The sequence below is a fragment of the Chiloscyllium plagiosum genome, unplaced genomic scaffold (assembly GCF_037043375.1).
Source record: "Chiloscyllium plagiosum isolate Xiang-an unplaced genomic scaffold, Cpla_swu_hap1 HiC_scaffold_4, whole genome shotgun sequence".
NCBI classification, from domain to species: domain Eukaryota; kingdom Metazoa; phylum Chordata; class Chondrichthyes; order Orectolobiformes; family Hemiscylliidae; genus Chiloscyllium; species Chiloscyllium plagiosum.
Genome location: NW_028270142.1, coordinates 87,374,950 through 87,391,973, shown reverse-complemented (window position 1 = coordinate 87,391,973; position 17,024 = coordinate 87,374,950). Strand labels below are relative to the sequence as shown.

The window sequence follows — 17,024 nt, the reverse complement described above, 5'->3', positions numbered from 1 at the left end:
CAATCACCTGATGAAGGAGCGTCGCTCCGAAAGCTAGTGTGCTTCCAATTAAACCTGTTGGACTATAACCTGGTGTTGTGTGATTTTTGACTATGATGACAGTAGTTTAGTGGAACAGTTGTTAGTTGTGATGCATGGGCGGTATATTTGGTGAGGTATCCCCCACTGAGTGATTTGGAGGCACAGAGGGCAGGGAGAGTTAGTAGCTAGGGAGAATGAGGTGGGTGAGAGACATTGCTGCATGCAATAACCAGAGTTTCATAGTAATAGAAGCAGGAGTAGCTATTTGGTCTGTCGATCCTGTTCCACCATTCATTAGTATCATAGCTGATCTACCCATTGCCTCAGCTCCTCCTACCGCCATTATCCCTATAACCGTTAATTCCCCTACCATGCAAAAACTCCAAGTACAGCCTCACCAGCACCTTGTACAATTGCAGCAGAACCTCCCTGCTCCTAAATTCAATCCCTCCAGTAATGAAAGCCAATATTCTGTTTGCCTTCCTGAATAGCTATTGCACCTGCAAATCAACTTTTAGCGATTCACGTACGAGCAATCCTAAGTGCCTCTGCACAACAGCATGTTGCAATCTTTCACATTTAAATAATACTCTGTCTGAATATTTTTACTTCCAAAGTGGATAACCTTACATTTGCCAACATTGTACCCAATCTGCCAGACCCTTGCCCACTCACTTAACCTGTCTAAACCTCTCTGCAGACCCTTCATATGCTGTGCACCATTTGCCTTTCCACTCAATTTAGTGTCATCAGCAAACTTGAATATGTTACACTCTGTCTCCTCTTCCAAATCATTTATTTAATATAGATCTGTGCCCAACACCAATCTCTGTTGCACCCTGCTCACCACTGATCTCCAACCAGAGAAACACCTATTTATCCCAACTCTCTGCTTCCAATTGGTTAACCAGTCCTCTATCCATGCTAGTACATGCCCCGCGAAGGTCTTCTGGAAATCCAAGTATACAACATCCACCTATTCTCCTCCATCTACCACACTTGTTACATCCTCAAAGAACTCCAGTAAGTTCCCTTCCTGAATCCAAGGAACTTTTCCATCAGATGTCTCGCTATTTCTTCTTTAATAGCCTCCAGCATTTTCCCGACTACAGATATTAACTGGCCTATAGTTACCTGCCTTTTGCCTACACCCTTTTCTAAATAGTGGCATGGCATTTGCTGTCTTTCAGTCTGCTGAGACCTGCCCAGAGTCCAGTGAAGTTCGGTACATTACTGCCCTTGCATTTACTATGACTTCGCCATTTCTTTCAGAACTCTGGGATGCATCCCATCAGAACCAGGGGACGTATCCACCTTTTGATCCTCAAGTTTGTTCAACACTACCCCTTTAGTGATAACAATTGAATTGAGATCCTCACCTCCCATCATATCCTTAACATCATGTTAGACAGAACTTCCACTGAGAAGACTGATACACAATAGTTATTCAAGGCCTCGGCCATTTCAGCATTACCCAATATTAATTCCCGTTCCTTATCCTGTAAGGCACCTATTTCCACTAGCCAACCTTTTCCATTTTGTATATTTATAAAAACTTTTCATACCTTTTTTTTATATTCTGTGCTAGTTTGCATTCATAATCTATCCTTTCCTTATGACTTGCTTAGTGGTTCTTTGTTGCTTTTTGAAGTTTTCCAAATCTTCCTGTTTCCCACTACACTTGGCTACTTTGTAAGCCTGACCTTTTAATTGGATGCCTTCCTTTTTTGCTTTGCTTATCGAAGGCTAGCTCTTCCTACCCTTGCTATCCTTGTTTTGACAAGAATATACTTTCCTTGAGCACTGTGGAAAAATCTCTTTGAAAGTCTTCCACTGTTCCTTTGCATTGAGACATATGTACAGTGGCAGAGTTGGAGTGATTGGCTCCTCTGTAACAGTGAGCTAGCAGAATGACGTTGTGGCACTTGTCTCTGCAGGACACATAAAAACATTGACTTTTCTCCCTGCATTGCTGTGCCTTCCATTTAGCCCATGGCATTGGGCAGAATCTGGTGGCATTGCCATCTTTGCCAGCCAGAAAGAACAACACGGTGGCACGGTGGCACAGTGGTTAGCACTGCTGCCTCACAGCGCCTGAGACCCGGGTTCAATTCCCGCCTCAGGCGACTGACTGTGTGGAGTTTGCACATTCTCCCCGTGTCTGCGTGGGTTTCCTTCGGGTGCTCCGGTTTCCTCCCACAGTCCAAAGATGTGCAGGTCAGGTGAATTGGCCATGCTAAATTGCCCGTAGTGTTAGGTAAGGGGTAAATGTAGGGGTATGGGTAGGTGGCGCTTCGGCGGGTCGGTGTGGACTTGTTGGGCCGAAGAGCCTGTTTCCACGCTGTAATGTAATGTAATGTAATCTATATCTAATCTAACACTGCCTACCTTTCCACAACCCCATTCACCAGTAGCTTCAGGCTGTTGTCTGTGAACTTGTCTTTCTGGACCATATCCTTCAGGGTAAATGATGCAGTGCAAAGGGCAGTTCCTGTCCTTGCAATATCTGAAGTGGTGCACAGCTGGCGCTTGGACATAGTGCCAATGGTGTCAATGCTGCAAAGTCACTTCCCCATCTCCTGTTACGCAATTCCAAAATGGGCACTGAAGAAGTAATGCACATAATTAATGAGCAGAGAGCAGGTAACTGCATGAGAAAAGACGCCAAGGGCAGTGGGGTGTCTGGGTACCTTGAATCTCACTCCAAATATCACTTTGTCCAAAAGTGGAAAAATGCAGCCATTTATGTCTAACCATCACAAATGATGATGAATTGAACTGTGCTTGGAGAGAAACAGCAATGTTGAAACAAATGCTGTAATGGAGAAAGCTAAAATGGTGCTCAAGCTAACACAAAAAGGGAAATACTGAGACATGCCAAACCATGCAAGTAAGTGAGAAATAAAACAGTGTAACAGCTGCATTCGAGCTAACCCCTGGTGTGATCATTGAAAGAGAAGTGAGTATAAGAGCAATAAAGCAGCTACCTGTCTCTTCTTTTATTTATTAATAAAAGTACAATTTTCACCTCCCCTGCCCATGAGAAATGTTGCCTGCGACTATATAGGTGACTATCCCGTCACACCACGTTTTGGGACGATACAGTGAGTTGTGAGATGATCTCTGCAATAATATTTGTTTTGATTTGATTTATTACTGTAAGGTGGATTGAAATAAGGTAAAACGTATTATTGTGTGCTATCAGACAAATCATACCTTACCTAAGTACATTAAGGTAATAGAACACAATGCAGAATATAGTATTAAAGCTGCAGAGAAGACGCAGAGAAAGATCAACGCTAATATATGAGAGGAGAAAGTGAGGGCTGCAGATGTTGGAGAACAGAGTCAAGAGCCTGATGAAGGGTTCCTGCCCGAAACATCGATTCTCCTGCTCCTTGGATGTTGCTTGACCTGTTGCGCTTTTCCAGCACCGCACTCTCAACTCTAATATATGAGAGATCTGTTTTTATGTCTGAGGAAAAATCTATTCTTGAATCTGCTGGTGTGTGTTTTCAAACTTTTATATCTTCTGCCCAATGGAAGAGAGTATAACCGGGGCGGGGGAGTGGTCTTTGATTATGTTGTGATTTCCAAAGGTAGCGGGAAGTGTAGATGAAGTCATTGGAAGGAAGGCAGGTTTTCGTGATGGCCTGGGCTGCGTTCACAACTCTCTGTAATTTTGTATGGTCTTGGGCAGAGCAGCTGCCATACCAAGCTGTGATGCATCGAATAGGTTGCTTTCTATGGTGCATCTATAAACATTGGCAAGAGTCATTGTGGACATGCCAAATTTTCTTTGCCTTCTGATGAAGTAAAGGCATTGATGTGCTTTCTTGACCATAACGTCAATGTGGATGGACCAGGACAGATTGTTGGTTATATTACTCCTGGGAACTTGAAGCTTTTGATCACCTCCACCTCAGCACTATTGATACAGACAGGGGCATGTCCTCCACTCGGCTTCCTGAAGTCGATGATCAGCTCGTCCATTTTGCTGACATTGAGAGAATGTTGTTTTTGCACCATGCCATCAAGCTCGCTATCTCTTTCCTGTACTCTGTCTCATTGTTCGACCCACTACAGTGGTATCATCAGCAAATGTGTACATTGAATTAGAGCTGCATTTGGCCACACATCCATGAATGCATAAGGAGTATAGTAAGTAGCTGAGCATGCAGCCTTGCGGGGCATCAGTTTTGAGGATTATGGTGGAGTAGAGTCCTAGGTCTTGGAGTTTGGAGATGAATTTGGTTGGGATTATGGTGTTGAAGGCAGAGCTAAAGTCAATAAATAGGAGTCTAACGTTTGTGTCATTGTTCTCCAGATTTTCTAGTGATGAGTTAGGGCCAGGGAGATGACGTCTGCTGTGGACCATCAGCGAATTGTAGCAGATCAAGGCAATCTGGGAGGCTGTAGTTAATGTGCACCATTACTAACCTTCTGAAGCACTTCAACATGATGGATGTCAGAGCCATCAGGCAGAAGTCATTAAGGCATGTTGCCTCATTTTTCTTTGGCAGTGGAATGATAGTAGTCTTCTTGAAGCAGGTGGAAACTTCACATCAGAGGAAGAAGAGGTTAAAGATGTCTGTGAATATTCCTGCTAGCTTGTCCATGCAGGACCTGCGTGCATGGCCTGGGATTCATTTGAGCCAGTTGCTTTCCATGGGACCCCCCTCCCTCCCATGATGCTACTGCTCCTTTAACAAGATTATTCTGTCCTTGTTTTGTTTGAGAGAGGTCATAAAGGCACAGGTGCCAAAATGTCTGAACTGGCTACTTCAATAATGGCTAACAGATGCTGCCTAAGTCAACAATCGGAACCTGTGTTTGAATTTACCTTTTTGCTAAGGGGTGTGTTTATGGGATGTTGCAGGAAATTGGAACAACTCTTTAAGTTGTGTTTTCATGTCAGTTGGGTTTTTGAATTGTTATGTTACTCTAAATTCAGTTTTCTTTTGTTCGTGTGTAAATAAATTCTGTTTTGTTTCAAACCGAGTGGTTTGACTAGCTGTGTTGCATCTGGAATATTCACTTGCTTAAAACAACTAGAAAGTTAGGTTCTGAGCTACTTTTAAAAAATGTTTTGAGGAGTCTGGCCTGGTCCATAACAATCCTCAAGAAGGCCGATCCATGGGTACAGGTATACCTGAGGCTGTCAGGGCAGGAGAAAATCATTGGACTGACCTTCTATATAAAATAAGCATAGAATGCATTGAGCTCATTGGGAAGGGATGCATTGTCAACGATTCTCCTCAACCTTGCTTTGTTGTCAAGTACATTGTGTAAGGCTTGTCACATTTGATGTGTGCTCATGCGTTTAGTCTGTGGCTCTAGTTTATTCTGATATTATCTCTCGGCATCCCTGATGACTTTGCGAAGATTGTACTTAGATTTCCTGTATAGATCGCCTAACTTGTATGTCTTGGAACTGGGCTTCACTAGGGAGTGGATCTCCTGATTCATCCATTGTTTCCAGTTGGGGAACACTCGGATTAACATCTTCGGCATGCAATCCTTACACGCTATCTGGTGAAGTCTGTGACGGTAGTGGCATACTCATTTAGATTGCCTGCTGAGTTCTTGAATATGGACCAGTCCACCAACGCAAAGTAGTCGTGTAGGACCTCATCCATTATCTCAGTCCAGCACTGTATGACTTACCGTACCAAATCCTCATACTTCAGTTTCTGCTTCTAAGCTGGGAGAACGTGCACAGCCTTATGGTCTGATTTACCAAAATGCGGGTAGGGGAAGAAGTAGTCGGTGTCTTTGGTTTTGTAGCCATGGTTGAGGGAGTTTGGGCCTCTGGTGGGATAGGAGATGTGCTGATGGTATCTCTTGGGAGAACACTCGAGGTTGGCACAATTAAAGTAACCAGCTACGATGACTAAGGGTTTGCTTTCTGTCTTAACTGTGATATTATGAAGGAAAGATAGAGCTATGCTTATATAGTTGCTTTAATTGTGAACATACTATGTACAAGGTCAGCACCTTTTTAGACCCTGAGCTGCTGTAGTGGGAAATTTAAAGTTCAATGTTCCACTGGTTGTTGGTAGCAGAACTCGTGAAATTCATACCATTCTAGGAGACTGTCTGACAACCCAACAGGGTTGGTAACCACATCATAATGGTGTGCATTTACTTGGTTATCTGGAGACAATGAGAAAAATATTCCAGCTAGGGGTTACAATTAAGTATATAGCCAGCTAATCAATCACGATCAATACCCTGAAGTATTGAAGACATGTCTAATTCCATTATCAGACTGACTGATCCTAGATAGGTAATGGTCTTGCTGACAAGCATTCATCAGAAAGAAACAGAGACTGACCAAAAATACCTCGACTGGAAACCTGTCAGGACAAAATGAGGACTGCAGATGCTGGAGATCAGAGTCGAGAGTGTGATGCTGGAAAAGCACAGCAGGTCAGGCAGCATCCAAGGAGCAGGAGAATCAACATTTCGGGATTCCTGATGAAGTGCTTATGCCAGAAATATAGATTCTCCTGCTCCTCGGATACTGCCTGACTTGATGTGCTTTTCGAACACCACACTCTTGACTGGAAACCTTGCAGCCAACTAAGTCACAAAAAGACTCCTTCAACCATACCCAGCACAAAGACTGAAAAACACTTGATTCTGTTCAATCTGTTCAGACACAAATTCGCAATTTAGCATACAGTATGATGGTATTAGATCCATAACCGATAATTGCTTCCCTTTACACAGGAAAAAAAACTAGATAAACTGATTTCTCTTTTCCTTTCATGTCACTTTCAAAGATACTTTAATAGAAAGGAATGACTATTACTGGTAGTGATATATCTCCACTGAAAGAGTCTCAGATTACCCATACTTTTCTCAGGGTGGCTGAATGATGGAAGATTCACTTCATAATTCACTTTGTCAATATGATAAACATATGAGGAAGGACAAAACAAAGGCAAAGCAATTAATTTATCAAGCCTGTTTCAAATCAAATTCTGACTCAGCCACTTACCATCCTGACAGGACATGCTCCATGCAAACTCTGGTTCCAAATCCCAAATGTTCATTCATTGCTGCCCCTCCACTATTCAACCTTCTTGCTCTTCACCAAAATCAATTTCTTCTCCTGATTGTAGATTCTTAATTACCATTAGTCTGCTGCCCAGACTAATTTCTGGAAAAGCGTCCTAGTTGCCTCGATATACTCAAATCTTCCTTTTTTCTCCCAATTTCTGTTTCAACTTTAGCATCAAGTTCATCCCCACTAATTCGTTCTTCTTAGTTTGTTGACTTCTAAATGTCTTGGGCTGATTGGATAAAGATGTGCACTGTCCTATTGGGTAATAAAGTCTCAAATGTCCTGCTGCCCTTGCCTGTATGTTCAGTGATTTTTTTGGGAATTTTTTTGAGCCTACATACACCAAAAAGGTCTCTCAGACATGCTGTGAGTTAACCCTCCTACTTCTCTGCTTGATGCATTTTCCACTTGAAATAGCATGACACAAAACACTACAATTCATTATGTGGCCAGAAGCATTGGGATCCATTTAATAAATAACTGCAGAAAATGGTGGAAAATGTAATCTGATATACGTAAATGTTTAATGAGTTATTTTCCTTTTCCATCTCTGCATTTCTCATGCTGTGTACAATCCCTATCTGAGAGCTGTGCTTCCAGTGCACTGTCCATCATCCTTCAGCCAATTACTAGATGAGCTGGTTGGTTCATTAGTCCTTTAGTATAATCGTACTGTGGACAAAAACGGCATCAACTTTGGCATTTCCCTCAGTCATGCAGTAGGGCCCATCGTGCATTTGCCCAATAGCACGTTAGAAACCTCTCTTTGATTTGATTTGTTGTTGTCACATGTACCAAGTTACAGTTAAAAATGTTGTTTTGCATGCTCTGCAGGCAGATTGTACCATACAAAGTGCATCAGGTAGCAGAACAGAGTTGATGAGAAATCTCTCTTTCCACGGATATCTGATACAATCCTCCGAGGTCCAGTACCATTAGCCCAACCTTCTCAATGTCAGGCTTCATGGGTCAAGTGCTACTCCACATCTCTGCACAGCGTTGAGCATATCTAGTATATGTTAATATAGTATTGACTTGATGGTACTCCCATCATATTGTGCACTATGAGCTAAGAGTGAGTTGTGGGGTGAGGAGGGGATATGGGAAATGCACAGGAACTGAGAAGAGAAGAGTAGGTTAGAAAACATAATAAGCATGAGTTCAAATTGGTAACTGTCACTTGCCTAGATGTGGATACTGGCAAAGGAATGGACACAACTTGACAGTGAATTGCCTCTATCTTTGCTTTTCCAGGTGTGCCACTGCTTTTGGCAAAATCCTCATGGTGGTCATTGGTCTCAGTAGCAATGATATAAGATCACTGCATCAACTGTGGCACAAGGTTATATTGCACCTTCAACAGAAAAAAAAAGCTTCCAATATATTTTTGAGAATGAAGAAAAAATATTAAATAGTCAAGAAACATATATAAAACTATGGAGAATGATTCTAGGGATGCAACCATTAGTTAAGTAAACAGTAAATATGCCAGGACAAATTATGTGTTGCTGCTGTGGCAGCTGGGAATTTATCAATGCCAGAGTGATTCATGGAAGCTTTTTTGGCACTGTCTGCAACTTGAAGGATTTGAATTTTGAGCTGATGTGCAAGCTTCAGCCACATCGATAACATGGAAGGGGCACATTATATGACGTTTTGTTCCAAGATCCAGTCACATCCATTAGGATAGATACCTGAGACTCAATCCATGGTCAGAACAAGAGGGTGTCACTGTGGGAAAGGCATGTCTGGTGATCCAGAAGGTACCATTGGAAGGAACTCAACAGGTTTGAGACTCTTGAAGTTCATGTGGACAAACAGGGTGGATGAGCAAACTGACCACAGAGGTGGCACGGTAGCACAGTGGTTAGCACTGCTAGAGACCCAGGTTCAATTCCCGCCTTGGGCAACTATCTGTGTGGAGTTTGCACGTTCTCCCAGTGTCTGCGTGGGTTCCCTCTGGGTGCTCCGGTTTTCTCCCACAGTCCAAAGATGTGCAGGTTAGGTGAATTGGCCATACTAAATTGCCCCTAATGTTAGGTGGAGGGGAATGGGTCTGGGTGGGTTGCCCTTCGGAGGGATGGTGTGGACTTATTGGGCCTAAGGGCCTGTTTCCACACTGTATGTAATCTAATGATGCCGGATGCTATTAAATTGGGGAGCAATAAAAGGAATGTAGTTGTGGTACTGCAAGATTTTGTTAGAGCGACAGATGCTTTTCTTTGAAGCTGAGACACAGGATTCCAAAGAGTTGTAATGCTTACCTGGTGCCAGAGTTAAGGAGCATTCCTCAGGGTTGGAGAGGAACTTGGATTTGGGAGGGAGAGGATTCAGTTGTCATGATCCAGGAAGATAGCCATGGAATAGACAGGACTAAGTAGCAGGTTCTGCTGAGGGGGTATGAGTAGTTGGAGTCTGCATTAAAAGATGAACCTCGGGTGTCTGAGAACTCACCGGGCTTGCTGGGATGGCAGAACTTAATTATGGAGCACATTCCCTTGGACTTTTTTACAAACATGGTGCACCACACAACAGACCATTTTTATAAGACATAGCAGCCCTACTTGAGTTATTTGGTTATAGATTTGTCAGTTGTCTTAACTAGGGCATTTGTTTAACCAGGATGATTAGATTTGTCAAGCCCTGGACCCTGGAAGGGGTCTCCCGAGTTAATACGGGTATATTTACAATGCTCCCATTCCTTTGTTTGGGAGCTTTGCGCCGAACATAGCTGTTTTGTATTTTGTGGGATTTTTTTGTGTTTTTCTTGCTTTTCTTTCTTTTTTTGGTGGTGCTTTGCACAGTGTTAGGGTTTGATCACCTCTGATGGGGGAGCGTCGCTCCGGGGGCTAGTGTGCTTCCAATTAAACCTGTTGGACTATAACCTGGTATTGTGTGATTTTTAACTTTGTACACCCCAGTTCAACTCCGAATCATTAAAAAAAAAGGGTTTTGTGATTTACACATGAAAGAAGTGAAACTATCACTGTATTCTAACAGATGAAAGGCTTAACAGACAATCAATTCTTCAATGTATAATTTCAGTTACATCACACTGCAAATTTTTGCTATAAATTCTGTGTTACGATCGAGCCCTCCACAATCACCTGATGAAGGAGCGTCGCTCCGAAAGCTAGTGTGCTTCCAATTAAACCTGTTGGACTATAACCTGGTGTTGTGTGATTTTTAACCAAAAACTAAAGGCTGACAAGCTCCCTAGACTTAATGGCCTTCACCATAGGTTCATAAATAGAATCTATGCATACACTTCTTTTATGTTCTTCATGCTAAAATGGACAGCCTCACATTTTCCCACATGTGAGGTAAAACATTAAGGCTGCAGTATTGATCCCTGACTGAAATTAGAAAACTTTTATGTAGCACCTTATCACATAACTTTTGGAAATTCAAATACATTAAAATTAATGGTTCACCTTTAGCCACCCTACTTGTTTTAACCGCAAAGAGCTCTAATAATGTTATCAAACATGGTTTTTCTTCCACAAACCGTGTTAATTCTATCTGTTTTTATGATTTTTGAATATCCTATTATGTCCTTTATAGTTGATTCTAGAATTTCTCAGTGACAAATGTTAGACTGATTTGTTATTTCCTCCTCTTGAATAATGGTCTTACATTTGTGGCATTCCAATTCACTGGGAGCTTTCCAGAATCTAGAGATTTTGGAAAATGATAACCATTTCATGTTGTTTCAATTCCAAGCTTCCCTTGACAAATCCACATAACTGCTTTGGATTATCCTAAGGGTTTCTTGCTTTTTAATAATTTGATCTTATATTGACTGTTTTAGACTTACTTCACCAGTCGACATTTATTAAGTAACATTTACAGTGTAACACCAGTTGACATCAAATAAATGACTACTGCTGATGCAGATTCACTCCTAATGTTGCATTTCACAAGGGTATTGTAGAATATTTATTTGATTCTGAGCATGTCATGCTCTGACTCCTTTCTTTTGCAATTCATCAAGACAATTTTACCTTAGATCAATCCATTTTCCATGAATTATTGCAAACCTTAATGGTTCTCTTGACATCCTGTGAGAAGAATCTCCTGTGAGTACTTTATTCTGTGATACTATTACTAGCCATATATCCCCAGATAAGATCTTGTGTTGAATGTCACATCAGATAGCAGGTATTAAACCTGAATACTAGATGGACATTTATTTTGTTTATCTGTGGAAAACCGTGTTGTTTGATTTTATGGTTATCTGTAAAATGATGCTCTGAATAGGAATATGACAGCATTTACCTCAAACACAGTTCTTCAAACCTATTCAAACTCTTTTCAAAATTAATTGTTACTCTGAGTAATGTTAGCTGTTTTTGCTTTATTATGACATTTAATTTCCTCATTATTTCTGAGGGAAAAAACCTTCGCTTTTCCCCTTGTCCTCTCATGAAGATGAAAGAAAGAGTATTCCAAGAATGCTTTTCAGTACCTCAGCATTGTTGGAATTTAGAACCTCTATCATTTAGAACCATATCTACTTACAGACTGCTTATCAAGGATTTCAGCTCTGGAGAACGAACACCAGTTTCATTCAACAGCCTTAACATAAACAAGGAGCTAAGCTTTTGTTAATCCCACCTGAAATGTCAGGAAATGATCTAAGAGCAATATGGAATTTAGCGTCACTTTGGTATCCTTGGGTGTAGGATACAGCATTACGTAACTAAACACTGTTACTCTCATTTGTCTCTTGGATCTGTTTTAACCCATGTGTCCCTTTACGTTCTCTCAAATATTAAGCAAGTAGCTACCAAACTTAATTTGGAAACCTCAAAGCTTCACTCTCAAAGTGAAAACTTTGACAACTTCACTGGGCAATGTTATGAACAAGGAATTATATCCTGTTTATGTCTGTTTGCTTCAGTTTTTCGAATTCCTACTCACTAAAGTGGTAGGGGTCCTAACCTCATCCTAAAATTTGAGAATACACTGCAAATTGACATATCAGTACAACATACAGTTTCAAAATGATAAACTGAGTCGGATCTCCAAAAGTCTGTAGTGGTGAATGTGGAGAAGATTGCTGCTGTCACACATCAGAACCCCTCAACTGCAAACAGACACACATTGACGTCAGTGTCAGAGGCTTGAGCCTGTTGTGTGATAATTACCCAAACTTCTTATTGACTAAAACTAAGATTCTATCTGGTCTCTTTGGTAGACCATTGTTCACAATTTATATGAACTATTTAGACTTCGGAATCAAAATATTGTTCTTAACTTTGTATGTGATACCAAATTGTGGGTGCATTATAGTCAATACTGCAGTAGACTTTTGCAAATCACAAGGTATTAATATACTTGTACAGTGAGCAGATATTGACAAACAAACTTCAACCTAAGTAAACGTGTAATTTATATTTTAATGAGTAAAATCAAAAGGCTGCATGTTACTTAAAAACAAGAATAAAAAGAGGTAGAGGAGGAAGGGATTTGCAAGCAAGTCTTTCCTCCATCAAAATCTAAAACATATCCATAAAGGTATAAATCAAGCAGTAGATGTGGGATTGAGTTTCAGTGACTTTTGATAAAGATGTAAATTTAGGTGCAGATTTTTTGTTTTGTTTACTGATAGCTTCACAAACAGTGACCAGTGGATGGCTGTGGTCATTTTTTGTTATCCTTTTTAAAAACATTTCAGTCCATGAAAGTCCCAAAGACTGAAATCAGATGAAGGAAATTGGTTGCCCGTTTTTACCACTATCGAAACAGTACTTTCAGAATATTTATGGGCAAACAGTTTCTTTTGAGCAGAAGATTGCAGGAAAAGGTCAAACTTATTAATTTATCAACTTATTATGGACTTATTATGTAACTCCTAGATATCCACCAACTTTAGACCACTGGGCTAAATCTTATGTATTATATATAAAATCTGAGATATGGCAAGTGTTTTTGGAGAGTTTTTGTCTTGAGGACTAGCACGTTGTGTTTCCCCTACCTTATCAAACATGCCTCATTAACTACCTACAAGATACTTATGGTATTTCTCAATTCCAATTTTCACCCCACTGTACCACGCTCATTCCTAGAGCAGCTCACCACTCTTTAGATATCAGCTACAACATCAACATCCCTTGCACAGGCACCATCTTTATAAGCTGGTTGTGCATCCAGATAAATACAGTCAGTCCAGAGTTGCCCTGCATGATTTCTGACATTTGCCTCCAATGTGGCAGACAGGGGAAACTGGCACTCTGCTTTTCAGACAGGAGCCTGTTAATCCTGCTAGATGGGGTCTGCTCTGTGGTTGTCACCCATGTCAGTGTAGCGTCAGCCTTCGGGAGAAATGCCCAGCACTGCAGGAAGAAAACTTTATCCTCTCTGCCAGCATAAGTGCTACCACCTTTTTTCTGATACCCTACACTCATCCTTTCTCTGTGACTGTACGAATTTCCCACCAAGACTCTCCCACACTCTCATTATTGCCTGCAACGTATTTCCTCACTCACTCTCATCCGTCCCAAACCCCCAACATCAATAACCTTGCATACCCTCTGCGCTGCCTACTCACTTGCTCAGAAGACTTCCCTGTCTGCACTAAAAGTTGTACTACCCACTTTCATCTCCCATTCAGGAGAGAAAGAGCCAACAACAGGGAAGAAAGAGTCAAGATGAGCAGTGTCTGGATTGGTACAGGAGGCTACCGTTGGCTTATTGTGCTGGGAACTGCTGACGGAAAGCCTTTCCCCTTGTCCTGACTGAGGACAAGCTTCCTGCCTTTGTGTTTCAGCTAAACAGCACAGCAAGGCAGCAATAATATCAGAGTGGTATCTCTGGCTGAGGGGCAAAGCACAAAAAGACAAACTCAAACAGGCAAAGCAAGCAAGGGGTTGCTGTGAATGTCTAGGTAAGCTCAGAGTGAGTGGGTACTATGACAGCAATTGAAGAGCCCAGAGATGTAGCCTGGATCAGAGCATGAGCTGGATGCATGTCCCTTAGCCTTCAGTGGCCTTGCTGCAGCATTACAATGAGAGTTACTGGCATAGCCTATGATAAAGCAGTGAAGTGCAGAAGCAATCTTTAAGTGAATCGGAGATGTGCCATGACGAATCACAGAGCTGGCATATGATGCAATCCAAAATTATCGGACATAGGGTGGATCTGTTTGGTTCCCATGGAGTGTGCCTGAGTTGTTGATATCCTATATTCAATATGGAGATCACTTAGAGCAGGAAGCGAGCTAAAAACCCTTTTGTCAAGTTCTCCTGACGCCTAGCTTGCTCGATGAATTTGATAAGATTAGTGTATGAATATGAGAATCATAGAATCCCTACAGTGTGGAAGCATGCCATTCAGCCCATCAAGTCCACATCGCTCTTCCAAAGAGCACCCCAAACCTTATGCCTATAACCCTGCATTCTCATGCTAACCCACCCAACCTGCACATTCTTGGACACTATGGGCAATTTAACATGGCCGATCCATCCTAACCTGCACATCTTTGGACTGTGGGAAGAAACTGGAGCACTCAAAGGAAACCCAGACAGACACAGGGAGAATATGCAAATGCCACACAGTCACCTGAGGGTGAAATCAAATCCAAGTCCCTGGTGCTATGAGGCAGTAGTGCTAACCACTGAACCATTATGCTGCCCCTCAAGTAATGAGGTGAGTTGTGACATTAACAAGATGAATTACATGTGTTAATCTCTGTCATGTGGCATCATGCCGCTGCCTAGCAAAAATCCTTCAGGCTGCTTCAGGAAAGCATAAGCCTGGAAGAAGATAATGTCAACATCAAAATGGGCCTCGCTGCACCTGTTTCTCGATTCTGCCATACCTCTCACCTTAGACTATATCTCTCAGGTCCGTATTCCATTCCACCCACGCGAGCCCTTAGGTTTTACAAAGTTATTTCTGAATATATATTCTTATAACCAAAACAATAATATTAAACCTAATTTAAATAGAATATTATAACTTCCTTCTTTAGGATAATTGTGAGAGTGGAGAGGCTGCATCTATTGCAACAGTTCACATTCACACCACAGAAGAGCAATTAGAATTGAATTAAACTTCAAGGCAAATGAAAGAACTGTGACACCTTTCTGCTTAGAAGTTCCCAAAGTGTTATGCATAAAAATGAATTTGAAAGGTGGCATAAGGAAATAGACAAAATAATATGGAAATCATTATTGCTCATCCTTTGAGTCAAGGTCAGTTAGATTTGAAAAGAATGAAAACTTATGACAAGTTCATGACAGAACAGTTGAATACATAGATTGTAGTTTAACTGTTAGAAGATTGGACCTGACCCTTTAAAGCTGAATTGCTTGCATAATCCAAGAAAAATAGAATAATTGATGTGACTTACCACGATTGAAGTCCTATTTGAACCACCATCACATTATAATTCATGAAAAATAGCAGCCAATTTGTGTACAAGTTGCTCCTACAAACAGCAATGGAATGACCAAGCATTAGGTACTCAGTCCTTTTCTGTTGATTAATAATTTTGGACAGGATATTGGTAGCGAGTTAAGAAATCCATGGATGAAATTAAATTGCACAGTCAAGTTAGGGTCTTAGATGAGGAATACGATTGCAATGCATATTAATAGGCTGGGAAGATGCATCAAAGACTCTCATGCACAGTAGATTATAGAGGAAAGAAAATTTTAAGTGTTCATTTAGCACTGGTTCAAGTACTGTGTCAGGAGACACCAGGCAAATCAAACAAGGTCCTAGATGTATAGACCAGACTATTACAGTAAGACTATTGACATGATGATATAGTCATAGCATTGCTGAGGCCACATCCATGGTAAAGTACATCTTTCAATTCCCCCACTTCTAGATGGACACTTCAACTTAAAGAAAGGCAATAAAACTTTGAAGATATGTTACAATTTGCTTTTGGTGTTAATAGAGGGGGCAGATGTTGCAGGGAAATAATTCAAGCACTCCAGACTATTATGGGCATTGATAACTTACAAGTACAATGATTGAGGTGGTGTAGAGAAAGGAAGACCCATTTTAATTAAGAAAGCAGGAAGCAAGGTCAGATGTTTGTAGGTTTTATGTTCCTCAGGATAATTAATCTATGAAAAGTGACTGTGCAGGCTAAATCTTTGCAGCCTTTTAAGAAGGTGAGAATGCTTTAAGACAAACAATAGGATCATGACTCTGAAGATACAATTATCATTATGTGACTTTCACTATTGCAAAGGGGATTGCAAGAGAAGGTGAAGACATAGAAGGCAGTACAAGACATGTACAGCTTTTCATGATAGATTTACATCTTGCATTAAGTGTCCAAATTTAACCTTAAGCTAGTCAGATCCATTTAATTTAATCCACTGCTGGAATGCAAACAAATGAAAAAAATACAATAAGTCTGAAAGGAGCACAAAAGCTTGCTTACTTTTACACATTAAGCTATATTTATGCTATATATATTATTCTTTCTGCTACATTTAATGAACTAAGGTTTCATTTCAGGTTCTGTGTCAGAATAAGAATTTAATGTCAAAATGTTAATTGGCATGTTTAAAAATACAGCATTGAAGAAAAATAATTGTCACTTATATGGTATCTTTAATATAGATAAACATTCTTGTGTGCTTCAAGAAAGATTTGGTCCTAAAATGTTTGCAATGCCCTGTCCTGTTTCCGCCTGTCTCAAACCTTCCTATAACGTATTTCAGTGACAGTGTCAATCGACAACACAGATTAAGACATAGTAATGTTAGAAAATAAACAGCAAGAAGAAATGAAAAAGCAGCTACTTTGAACAAAATCCTAGTGACTGCACGTTGAATCTAAATAACCATTTGGTCTGTGAAAGGAGAGAACTTGATGGGCTACGTGGCACTTATTTTATTCAAGCACAACATAAAAGCAGTTGCATGCTCTGGGAATGAAATGTTGACCTTGGGGTGCAATTTTA

General features: G+C 40.8%; 1 protein-coding gene across 1 annotated transcript in view; it reads right to left on the bottom strand.

The window, feature by feature from the left end:
• The window catches only part of kcnq3 (potassium voltage-gated channel, KQT-like subfamily, member 3), a 435,667-nt gene that overhangs the window by 144,502 nt on the left and 274,141 nt on the right, over positions 1–17,024 (bottom strand). The window lies entirely within an intron of this gene.